Consider the following 12,561-nt stretch of genomic DNA (forward strand, 5'->3'; position numbering starts at 1 on the left):
CCATATCACTGTGCCACTTCACTAGTGAGGTTCAGCATCGGACTGAAGTCACATTCAATGGGGAGGGGCAAGGCCTCAATTTGAGGCCTATTTGCCTGTGAAGTTCTCGTTTCAGGCACCCTTAGGCGGCCAACCTGGCTTTCAGGGTACGGCACCCAGAGCTTCATGGGGGACCAGATCAAACTTCAGGACAGGCATAAATGTTAACTTGACAGGACCAGTCCTCCTCCATCAACCCTGGCACATGCAGCCTGCTCTAAACATCACTAACAACCTAAGCTCACAAGAAAAATCTCCCTGGAAGAATCTGTTTCTTCCAGGTGCAAGTGATGGGAGTGTGTGTGGGCTGGGTTGCCCTGCCAACAACTGGAGGCCGAAGGCTCAGAATGGTGCAGAGGCGCTCCTTAGAAGGCCCCTTGGGGTAGCCATGGGGAGAGTGTGGGACTAGACATCAAAGGGAATGGATTGGGGAGAGGGTGAAGGGCAAACAGCAGATCAGCACCTAGGAAATTGGTAAGTTACATTTAAAACTTATTCCTATTGAGAGCTAATTCACGAACCATAAAATTCACCTGTAGAAACTATAAAATCAGAGGCATTTACTACATTCACAAGTTTGTGCAACCATCACCATTATCTAACCCACAGCATTTTCATCATTCCCCAAAGAACCCGCCTTACACATTAGCAGGCACTCATTCCCTCCTCTCTGCACACCCTGGCAGCCCCTAGTCCCCTTTCTCTCTCTATGGATTTGCTGGTCCAGACATTTCATATATATGAAACGATACAGTATGTTACTTCTCAGTCAGGCTTCTTTCATTCCACCAAATGTTTTCAAAATTCATCCATGTTGTACCACATGGAATTTCATTCCTTCTGATGACTGCATAATACCCTATTGTGTGGCTCAATGATTTTTGTTTATCCATTCATCTGCTGATGGACATTTGGGTTGTTTCCACTAGTAAAATACATTTATTGAGAGTTCTATTCTGTGCCAGCCAACGCCAGGCTAAGTTATTCACCCCGTTTTACAGATAAGGAGATAAGCCTAGAGAGTGTGGAGAATTTGCCCAAGTTTGAGCTGGTAATGGAAGGCGCTGGGGTTTGCACTCAGGGAACAGACTTGAGAGGTAATAGATTCATGTGCTAGAGCACTAGAAAGTTACAAAAGGAAAGCAATGGAAATGCACCCTTTCCCCTAGTCCCACAGCCACCCATTTCCCTCCCCCTTTAGACACAGCGACTTTTGCCACACTGTGGGTCCTTTCTGAGAAACTATTTATACCCCAACATTTGTGTATCACAACTTATTGACTAACTTATTGTCCCACTGATGTGAAATGTCACTTTATGGGATAAGAAATTCTTGGGTGTATTTGCATCACTCTTTTCAGAACTGTCCTTTTTTGCTTATCCTTTTAGATTGCCATTTCACTAAAATTCTTTTTATCTTCTTTTTCATTCTTAAACATTTCCTCCCCTTCTGGTTTCTTTCTCTCAGGTATTATCCCCTGTGTTCATTCACTCTGGCTTAATTTTTAATTCAGGCCTCATTTCTGAAAATTGAAAAAAATGTTTAAATTCAGTCCTGAGGTCTACCATCTTACCTCATTCTGATTTATGCTGTTCTTCCATTTTTTTTATCATGGCAAAATCGACATAACACAAAATTGACCATTTTAACCACTTTTAAGTGTACAATAGTGGCATTAAGTACCTTCACAGGATTGTGTAGCCATAACCACTGTCCAAATTTAAAATAATTATGTCAAAAGACTGAGCAGGTCTTCAGAAAGATGGAGGCAGCAGCATAGTTTCCGGATCCCTCCAAACCATCTCATGGAAATAGGTCAAAGAAAACCAAACATTCCTAGGTAGCATTTATTGTTTCCAGAAGTTTTTCGTCATCCCAAACAGAAAACCCTGTGCCCACTACATCAAACAAATAAATAAATAAATAAGAAAACATGGTGGCTTGCTTTCTGAGGTTTCCTGGCTCTTTCCTCCTCCACAGCTTTTTCAAAACATTTCCCTTTGTGTCTGGTGTTCCTCTGAGAAGCTTCTCCTCTGTGTGGGCCACAGCCTGGAGAGAAGCTCTCGCTGCTCAGTTTCAAGATGTACAGGGGCTGGACTACAACAGCCCAGCAGACTCTATCCTGGGTCCCTTGGACTTAACTCACTCTGCGGTTGGGGAAACCTCTCCTAGTCTCTGCTGCCGTTCTCAAATTGGCCCACAGTGCTTCCCAGTGACCACCTGCTGGGACTTTGAAGGCCTCCTGCCCTCATGCCCATCCTCCTGTCTGCCACTTCTTCTGGAGCAGACACTGAGATTCCAGGAAGGTCTGTGCCTGGCAGTGGTGGTCAGCCCCACACTCGTTTGGGATTCCTGGTTTCAAGCTAAGTGTTTCCCATGGGTGTTGGGTTTTGGTTGATGTATTTCCATGGGAGGGTTTGGGGAGATTCAAAACCTATGCTCCTGACCCCATCTTTCTGGAATTCCACTTCTTCGTGTGACATACTTAGTTTACATGGTGGGGGTCCTGTGATTTTCAGTCCCCCAATGCAGTGCTCCTCTTGCCCTCTCCTGTTAGGACTCTGGATCAGATAAGGCTTTCTGAGCTCCTCTATTATGGCACCTCATGTCTGCATTTGCTCAGTCCAGATTTTGAAGAAGTCAAAACACAACAACATAATGAGCTCAAGAGTGGAGGGACATCTAGCCACCACAAGGGGTGGAATAAGCCTGTGGGCACATGGGGAGTCTGGAAAAAAATGTGTCTTTTCCTTCCCTCTTTTCCTCTTGGTATCTCCTTTCATAAACATGTACAATACGGAATCTCCAATCTGTCCTCCTCCCCAGCAAAAAACCTGGTCCATGTACAGTTTTCCTCATCTCAGTTCATGCCAATCCTTTTTTTTAATTGCTCAGGCCACAAACATTTAAAGTCCTTTCACTCCTCTCTCCCCCTCCCAACCACACATCCAGAACATCAGCAACTTCCATCTGCCTTACCTTCTAGTTGTTTCCAGAACTTTCCCATGTCCAATCACTTTTATCCCCATCCACTCTAGTTCAAGCCCCCATCATTTTCTACCTGGACTACTGGGAGAGCCTCCTATCTCAGAGGTTCCCAAACTTTCTAGATTCACAGAGCCTCTGGTGTCTCACCTCGAGGCTAAAAGAAATACTTCATAGTTCCATTTATTAAGTAGTTAGGTGACAACAATCTAACAAGTATTCATGCTTGTAGTAGGATGGGTCATGGCCACCCAAACAGATCAGGTCCTAATCTCTTACACCTGCAATACCACTACCTTATTGAGAAAAAGGGTCTTTGCATACTGATTAAATTAAGGATCTTGAGATGGGGAAGCTTTCCTTAATTATCAGGGTGATCCCTAAATGCAACCACGTGTCCTTATAAAATGGAAGCGGATAGAAATTTGGTACAGACAGACGAGGAGAAGGCAATGTGATCGTATAGGCAGTCACCAGGCAAGCAATGCCAGCAGCCACCAGAAATTGGAAGAGGCAAAGAATGAACTCTCCCCCAAGAGCCAAGAAATGTGAATGCTTTAAAAGTTTTCAAGGGACAAGGGTTTAACAGGTGGACAAAATCATCATGGCACACTCAGCCCAGCAGGCTGGAACCTTTAAGGAACTGCAGGCGCCCTAACTTTCTGGGTGGCGACACAGCTCCATTCATTCACCCCCAGCAGGCACTGCAAGCGAACCCACTGACCGGCCATTGCTGCGGAGCAGCCCGGGAGCAGCCCCACCCACAGCAACCACACAGAGGCTTCTCCCAGTGCGCAGCTTACCGGGTCAGACCCAGAGGCTGCACCCTGTCCACAGCTGACGAGCACAGGCACCGGAGACCGGCGCAGAGTCCAGAAGGCACAAAGGGGCTTCATTCTCACGGCAAACACACGCTGCTTGCTGTGACCCCAACAAGTGCCCAAGGCCATCCAGAGGGCCACACCCATCAGGGCATCAAAGCCCAAACCTGCTCCCTGTGTGCAGTTGTCCCTTACAGGCAGTGGAGACGTGCAAAGTGACCAGCAAGCAGGAAGGGATGTTCTTCTCCCAGCTGACACACGTGCCACTCACTGGCGATCACTTGCATCGCCATGAAAAGGCAGAAGAACCTTGTTCAGTCCAAAATCCCTCAAACACCAGACAGAGGGGCCTGGTGACACCAAAATCACCAATCTTCCTGAAAAGGAACCCAAAAGTCATAAGCATGCTGATGGAACTACAGAGAAAAATGCAAGAGCTAAGGGATGAATTCTGGAGGGAGTTACCAGGAATGAAACAAACAATGGAAGAACTGAGGAACAGACTGGATGAGGCGCAAGAGACTGTTAATGCTATAGAAATCAGACAACAGGAATACAGAGAAGCTGAGGCAGAGAGAGTTGAAAGCTCTCCAGGAATGAAAGAATATTAAGAGAACTGTGTGACCAACCCAAACGGAACAATATTCACATTACAGGGGTACCAGAATAAGAAGAGTGAGAAAAAGGGATAGAAAGGGTCTTTGAAGAAACAATTGCTGAAAACTTCCCCAATCTGGGGAAGGAAATAGTCTCTTAGACCATGGAAGTCCACAGATCTCCCAACACAAGGAACCCAAGGAGGACAACACCAAGAAAAGACACATAATAACTAAAATGGCAAAGATCAAAGACAAGGACAGAGAATTAAAAGCAACCAGAGAGAGAAAAAACATCACCTACAAAGGAAAACACATCAGACTATCATCAGACTTCTCAGCAGAAACCTTACAGTCCAGAAGGGATGGCATGATATATTCCATGCAATGAAAGAGAACAGCCTCGAACCAAGAATACTTTATCCAGCAAGATTATCATTTAAATTTGAAGGAGGGATTAAACAATTCCGAGATAAGCAAAAGTAGACCGAAGTTACCTACTAGAAACCATCCCTACAGTGTATTTTAAATGTACTGCTCTAGATGGAAGTGCTCCTAAGGCTAAATAGATGTCACAGGAGGAAACAAAACCACAGCAAAGAGAGTAAAACAACCAACTACTAATTTAATGAAAAAAAAATCAGCTATCCACAAAATGACTCAAGGGAAACACAAAAGAGTACAGAATAAAACACCTAACGTATAGAGGGGAGGAAGAAGAAAAAGAAGGGAGAGAAATAAAGAATCATCAGACAGTGTTTATAATAGCATAATAAGTGAGTCAATTTAGACGGTTAGATAGTAAGGAAGCTACCCTTGAACCTTTGGTAATCATGAATCCAAAACGTGCAATGGCAATAAGTGCATGTCTATCACAATCACCCTAAATGTAAATGGACTGAATGCACCAAATCCAAAAATACATCAAGAGGATCATACACCATGATCAAGTGCAATTCATCCCAGGGATACAAGGATGGTACAGCATTTGAAAATCCATCATCATCATCCACAACATCAAAAAGAGGACAAAAACCACATGATCATCTCCACAGATGCTGAAAAGCATTTCACAACATTCAACATTTATTCATGATAAAAAGTATCCCATGATAAAAACAAAATGGGTATAGACGGCAAGTACCTCAACATAATAAAGGCCATATATGACAAACAGCCATAAGCTGTTAACAACGAAAAGGATAGTTAACAATGAAAAGGTGAACACCTTTCCTTTAAGATAGGGAACAAGACAAGGATGCCCACTATCTCTGCTTTTATTCAACGTAGTTCTGGAGGTCCTGGCCATGGCAATCAGATAATACAAAGAAATAAAAGGCATCCAAACTGCTAAAGAAGTCAAAGTGTAACTGTAAATGACATGACACTGTACATAAAAAACCCCAAAGAATCTACCCGAAGACTACTAGAATATCTATACAGCAAAGTTGCAGGATACAAAATTAATGCACACAAATGTGTTGCATTCCTATACACTAACGATGAACTAGCAAAAAGAGAAATCAGGAAAACAATTCTATTCACAATTGCATCAAAAAGCATAAAATACCTAGGAATAAACCTAACCAAGGAAGTGAAAGACCTATACCCGGAAAACTACAAGACACTCTGAAGTGAAATTAAAGAGGCCACTGATTAATGGAAATTCATCCCATGCTTTTGGGTAGAAAGAATTACTATTGTCAAAATGGCCATCCCACCTAAAGCAACCTACAGATTTAATGCAACCCCTATCAAAATACAGACAGCATTCTTCAATAAACAGGAACAAACAGTTATAAAATTCATATGGAACCACAAAAGACGCTGAATAGCCAAAGCAATCCTGAGAAGAAACAATAAAGCACAGGGAATTTTGCTTCCAACTTCAAGCTCTACTACAAAGCCACAGTAATCAAGACAATTTGGTAGTGGCACAAGAACACACCCACAGACCAGTGGAACAGCATAGAGAGTCCAGATATTAACCCAAGAATATATGGTCAATTAATATATGATAAAGGAGCCATAGATATACAATGGGGAAATGACAGCCTCTTCAACAGCTGGTGTTGGCAAAATTGGGTAGCTACATGTAAGAGAATGAAACTGAATTACTGTCTAACCCATACACAAAAGTAAACTCAAAATGGATCAAAGACCTGAATGTAAGTCATGAAACCATAAAATTCTTAGAAGAAAACATAGCCAAAACTCTCTTGGACATAAACATGAGCAACTTCTTCATGAACATATCTCCACAGGCAAGGGAAACACAAGCAAAAATGAACAAGTGGGACTAAATCCAACTAAAAAGCTTCTGTACAGCAAAGGACACCATCAGTAGAACAAAAAGATATCCTACAGTATGGGAAAGTACATTCATAAACAACATATCCGACAAGGCATTGACATGGAAAATATATGAAGAGCTCAAACACCTTAACAAACAAAGAGCAAATAAACCAATTAAAAAATGGGCAGAGGAGCTGAAAATACACTTCTGAAAAGAAGAAATTCAGATGGAGAACAGGCACATGAAAAGATGCCCCACATCACTAATCATCAGAGAAATGCAAATTAAAAGCATGATGAGATATCACCTCACACCAGTTAGGATGGCCAGCATCCAAAAGACAAACAACAACAAATGTTGGCGAGGATGTGGAGAAAGAGGAACCTTCCTACACTGCTGGTGGGAATGTCAATTAGTCCAACCATGGTGAAAAGCAGTATGGAGGTTCCTCGAAAAACTAAAAATAGAAATACCATTTGACTCAAAATTCCACTTTTGGGAATTCACACTAAAAATAGAGGAGCCCAGTTTGAAAAAGACATATGCACCTCTATGTTTATGGCAGCACTATTTACAATAGCCAAGAAATGGAAGCAACCTAAGTGTCCATCAGTACATAATTGGATAAAGAAAATGTGGTACATATACAAATGGAATATGATTCAGCCATAAGAAGAAAACAAATAATACCATTTGCAACAACATGGATGGAGCTAGAGGGTATTATGCTCAGTGAAATAAGGCAGTAGAGAAAGACAAGTATCAAATGATTTCAATCACTTGTGGAATATAAGAACAAAGCAAAAACTGAAGGAACAAAACAGCAACAGACTCACAGTACCCAGGAATGGACTAACAGTTACCAAAGGGAAAGGGACTGGGGAGGATGGGTGGGAAGGGAAGGATTAGGGGGGAAAAGGGGAATTACAATTAGGACACATAATGTGGGGGGGCTGCCACCGGGAAGGCAGTACAGCACAGAGAAGACAAGTAGTGATTCTCTATCATCTTACTATGCTGAAGGACAGTGATTGTAATGGGGTATGTGGTGGGGACTTGATGACAGGAGGAGTCTAGTAAACATGATGTTGCTCATATAATTGTATATTAATGCTAACAAACTAAATAAATAAAACTACATCAGTCATTTTATCAAAATGCATTAATTTAAAAACACAAGACTTCCTTACTCTGATGGCGTATTTATCAGGAACCAACAAACACCAAAAGGCAAACTGGGAAATGGAAGTCACACCACTGTCAGCCTTTTCTTCCTTACCCTCCTCCTCCTCAACCCACCATCAAGTTGTAACAAAGGTATTACCTAAGTATCTCCCGAATATGTTCACATCTTTCCACCAAAATGACCAACCGCCCCACACCTGAGTCACCATTATGCCCCTTCCACGAAAACCTCCTAACTTGTCTCCTTGCTTCCACTCTTTTCCATACAATGTATTCTCCACTCGGCAGCAAAACGATAGGTTGAAAATGCTTATCTGATCGGGATCCACACACTCACCATCAACAGAAACAGTTCAACAGTTTTCTCTTACTCTTAAGACAAAGTCTAAAAACCTTAAGGAGGGGCGTGCATGACCTAGCTCCATACTTCCAGCTCCATTTTAATGCCATACTGCCCAGGCCCAGGCCCTCGGCCAGTCCCTCCAACACAGCACATGCTTTCCTGCTGTCAGTCTTTGCTCTTCCTTCCACCCAGGATTTGCTCCCCAGTGTCCCTATCTGCTTAATGCCTACTCGTCTGTCAGGTATCAGCTCAAATATCTGTATGGAAACCTTTAATCTCTGTGATGAGTCCAAATCCTCCTATGAACATGCTCTCACAGTACCATGTCCGATCCATCCTCGCACTTGTTAGGGTTGTATTTCTATAAGCAATTATGGGATTCTCAAGTATCCAGTCCCTCCCTAAACTTGTAGGATTCAAAGAAGGCTGGTCAAGTCTCTTAGCCCACAAAGTCTCACAAGTTTTACACATAGAAGATGCCTAAAGGTATTTTCTCAATGAATACAAATTGTCACAGTATAGCAATATCCACAAAAACACAAGGGTATAAATTCTCTTATTCAGAAATTCCAATCTGAGTGAAATGGTCCCTGAGAACACAGAATATTTATTCAAAGATGTTCATACAGGAATATTTACTACTTCAATATTTTATAACAACTTGTGACTTTCTTATGTTCATCCATAAGTGAAGGAGCAATGCAAACTTAAAAAAGAATGAGGTCTCCAAATACTTTTATAGGAAGATATCTAACATACACTGAGTTATAAAGCAGCATGTCTAAATAATAGACCATTAAGCTGAAAATGGTATGTCAACTATACGTCAATAAAAATTGTTAAAATAAATAAAAATAAAACATAACATCCATTCTCAAAAGAAATAAGTAAATATTACACCATTAAAGTACATGTATATGCTTATGCCTGTATTTTTGAAGTCTGAGAAAAACAGGGTGAATGACTGGTGGTAACTCTGGGTGGGCTTAACACTGCTTTCTCCTTCATAAGCATCTACACTGAGTTTTGCAACTAGCTCACATTACTACTGCAAACCATACAACTCAAATAGGGTCTGCCTCTAGCGGTTGGCAACTCACCTGCAGATTAGGTAGCCAGTCGTGTTTACACCGTGGGTACAGTGGACACCAGTAAGTTTGCCTGTAAAACAGGGAACAGAGTTAAACAAAGTCAAGTCGACTCACTATCAACAAGTGATGCCCTTTTCTGAGGAGTAACACTTCTTAGTCACACAATACTACCACTATGCTGAAAAGGAGTAACTCTGAAGAGGAGTGTGTTTTCTTTACAAACATACTATAAAGAATTATCTAACACAAAGTCAAAATTCACTGTCTCTGGGAAATGGTGAAGAGCCTCCAGTTAGATGCAAGCATACAGACAGGAGAAGGCCTGGTCAGGTCCAAACAGCTAAGCCATACGGAGACAAACACATCTGTCTTAATAGGGAATGCCCATCAGTAATTGATTTAAGTCCAGGAAAGGGGACTTGGAAAAAAAACAAGCTAGAAGAAGAATGAAATTTGGTTTGAGTGACACAAATGGAATGCCCTCACTTTTGATGCTGAGCATTAAAAAGACCAGCTCCTGCAGGGCTCCCGTCAGGCCCCAAGGTCCTCCTCCCGCTCTTCTCACCGGCGGCTCCCTGACCGCCAGAGACCCCTGTGTCCCATGAAGTATCCAAGTGAACACCTCTGTTGCTATTTTATGATGAAAAAGCAAGACTTGAAAAAATGCACATCCAAGCTACAGAGCAGGCAAACACAACAAAGACTAGAATCAAGTCTAACATTTCTCCAAGTATGCCACAGTATTTATTACTTAGTCCATCATTTAAAATATATAGAGAGAAACTGAATTTAAAACCAGTAGCGTTGTCAGGAGTAAAGATGATGAAATGAGAGGTGAAACAGAGGCCTCCTCCCAAAGCCACAGAGAATATGAAAATATAATTAATACAACTAATCCTGAAAGAGCAACAGGAACGAAGGTTGCGCCAGACTGCATAAACCTGGAGAAAAGAACAGACCTCATGGAACAGGGCACCAGTGCCGCTCCCCTGAGACCCTGGACATCGCATCAGGGGCTGAGCAGCTCCACAGAGGAGAGCTTCTGGGCACGACAGGGCACCACATACAAGTATGAATGGTCAAAGGACCCTGCTTCAAATCAAAATCCCACAAACACCAGAAACAAGGGCCAAGTGAAACTGAACTCAAAAATCTTCCTCAAACAGGTTTCAAAATACAAATCGTAAGAATGTTCATGGGGGTACAGAGAACTCAGGGAAGAATTCTGGATGGAGACTCAATCATTAAGGAATGCAATATCTGAAATGAAAAATACAATGGAGGAATTGGAAAGTACATTAGATATAGTGGAGGAGACGGTAAATGAAATAGAAATTAGAGAAGAGGAATACAAAGAAGCTTAGGCACATAGAGAAAAAAAGGTTCTCTAGGAATGTAAGAATAGAGAGAAAACTGTGTGACAAATCCAAACAGAACAATATTCACATTACAGGGCTACCAGAGAAGAAGAGGGAGAAAAAGGGATAGAAAGTGTCTTTGAGGAGGTAATTGCTGAAAACTGCCCCAATCTGGGGAACGAGATAATTCTCCCAGGCCATGAAGGTTCACATATCTCCCAACACAAGGGACCCAAGGAAGACAACACTAAGACATAATATAATTAAAATGGCAAAGATCAAGGACAAGGACAGAATATTAAAAGCAGCCAGAAAGAGAAAAAAGAACACCTACAAAAAAAACCCGCATCAGACTATTATCAGACTTCTCAACAGAAACCTTACAGGTCAGAAGGGAGCGACATGATACATTTAATGCAACAAAGCACAAGGGCCTCAAACCAAGAATACTCTGGCCAACACGTTTATCATTGAAACTTGAAGGAGGGATTAAACAATTTCCAGATAAGCAAATGCTGAGAGAATTTCTCTCCCACAAATGATCTCTACAGTGTATTTTGGAGGGACTGCTACAGATGGTAGTGCTCCTAAAGCTAAATAGCTATCACCAGAGGACACAAAACCATAGTAATGGAAGTCCACCAATTACTTACTAAGCAGATGCAAAATCAAATCAACTACTCCCAAAGTCAGTCAAGGGATACACAAAGAATACAGAATATGATAACTAATATATAAAGAATGGAGAAGGAAGAAAAAGGAGGGGGAAAAAAAGAACCTTTAGATTATGTTTGTGTTAACATATGAAGTAAGTTAAATTAGACTGTTAGATAGTAAAGAACCACTAACCTAAAGCCTGCAACGGCAATAAGCACATACCTATCAATATCACCCTAAATGTAAATGGTCTGAATGCACCAATCAAAACACACAGAGTCACGGAATGGATAAACAAAAACAAGACCTGTCTACATACTGCCTACAAGAGACTCACTTTACACTCAAAGACATACACAGACTAAAAGTGAAGGGATGGAAAAAGATATTTCATGCAACTAACAGGGAGAAAAAAGCAGGAGTTGCAGTACTTGTATCAGACAAAACAGACTTCAAAACAAAGAAAGTCACAACAGACAAAGGACATTACATAATGATAAAGGGTCAGTCCAGCAAGAGGATATAATCATAGATACCTATGCATCCAACACAGGAGCACCTACACATGTGAAACAAATACTAACAGAATTAAAGGGGGAAACAGAATTCAGTGGATTCATTTTAGGAGACTTCAACATACCACTCACTCCAAAGAATAAATCAACTAGACGGAAAACAAGTAAGGAGACAGAGGCCCTGAAAAACACATTACAACACATGGACCTAACAGACATCTATAGAACATTCCACCCAAAGGAAGCAGGGTACACATTCTTCTCAAGTGCACATGGAATATTTTCCAGAATAGCCCACATACTAGGCCATAAAAAGAGCCTCAGCAAATTCAAACAAATTGAAATTATAACAAATAACTTCTCAGATTACAAAGGTATGAATCTAGAAAAAAACTGTACAAAGAAAACAATAGGGCTCACAAACACATGGAGGCTTAACTACATGCTCAAAATAATCAATGAATCAATGACCAAAACACAGATCAAATAATATATGGAGACAAATGAAAGCAACAGCACAGCACCCCAACTTCTGTGGGACAAGCAAAGGCAGTTGTAAGAGAAGTCTATAGTAATTCAGGCCAATTTAAAGAAAGAAGAACAATCCCAAATGAATAGCCTCGATTCACTATTATTGAAACTGGAAGAAGAAGAACAAATGAGGCCCAAAGTCA

Source organism: Manis pentadactyla, chromosome 15 (assembly GCF_030020395.1).
Source record: "Manis pentadactyla isolate mManPen7 chromosome 15, mManPen7.hap1, whole genome shotgun sequence".
Taxonomy (NCBI): domain Eukaryota; kingdom Metazoa; phylum Chordata; class Mammalia; order Pholidota; family Manidae; genus Manis; species Manis pentadactyla.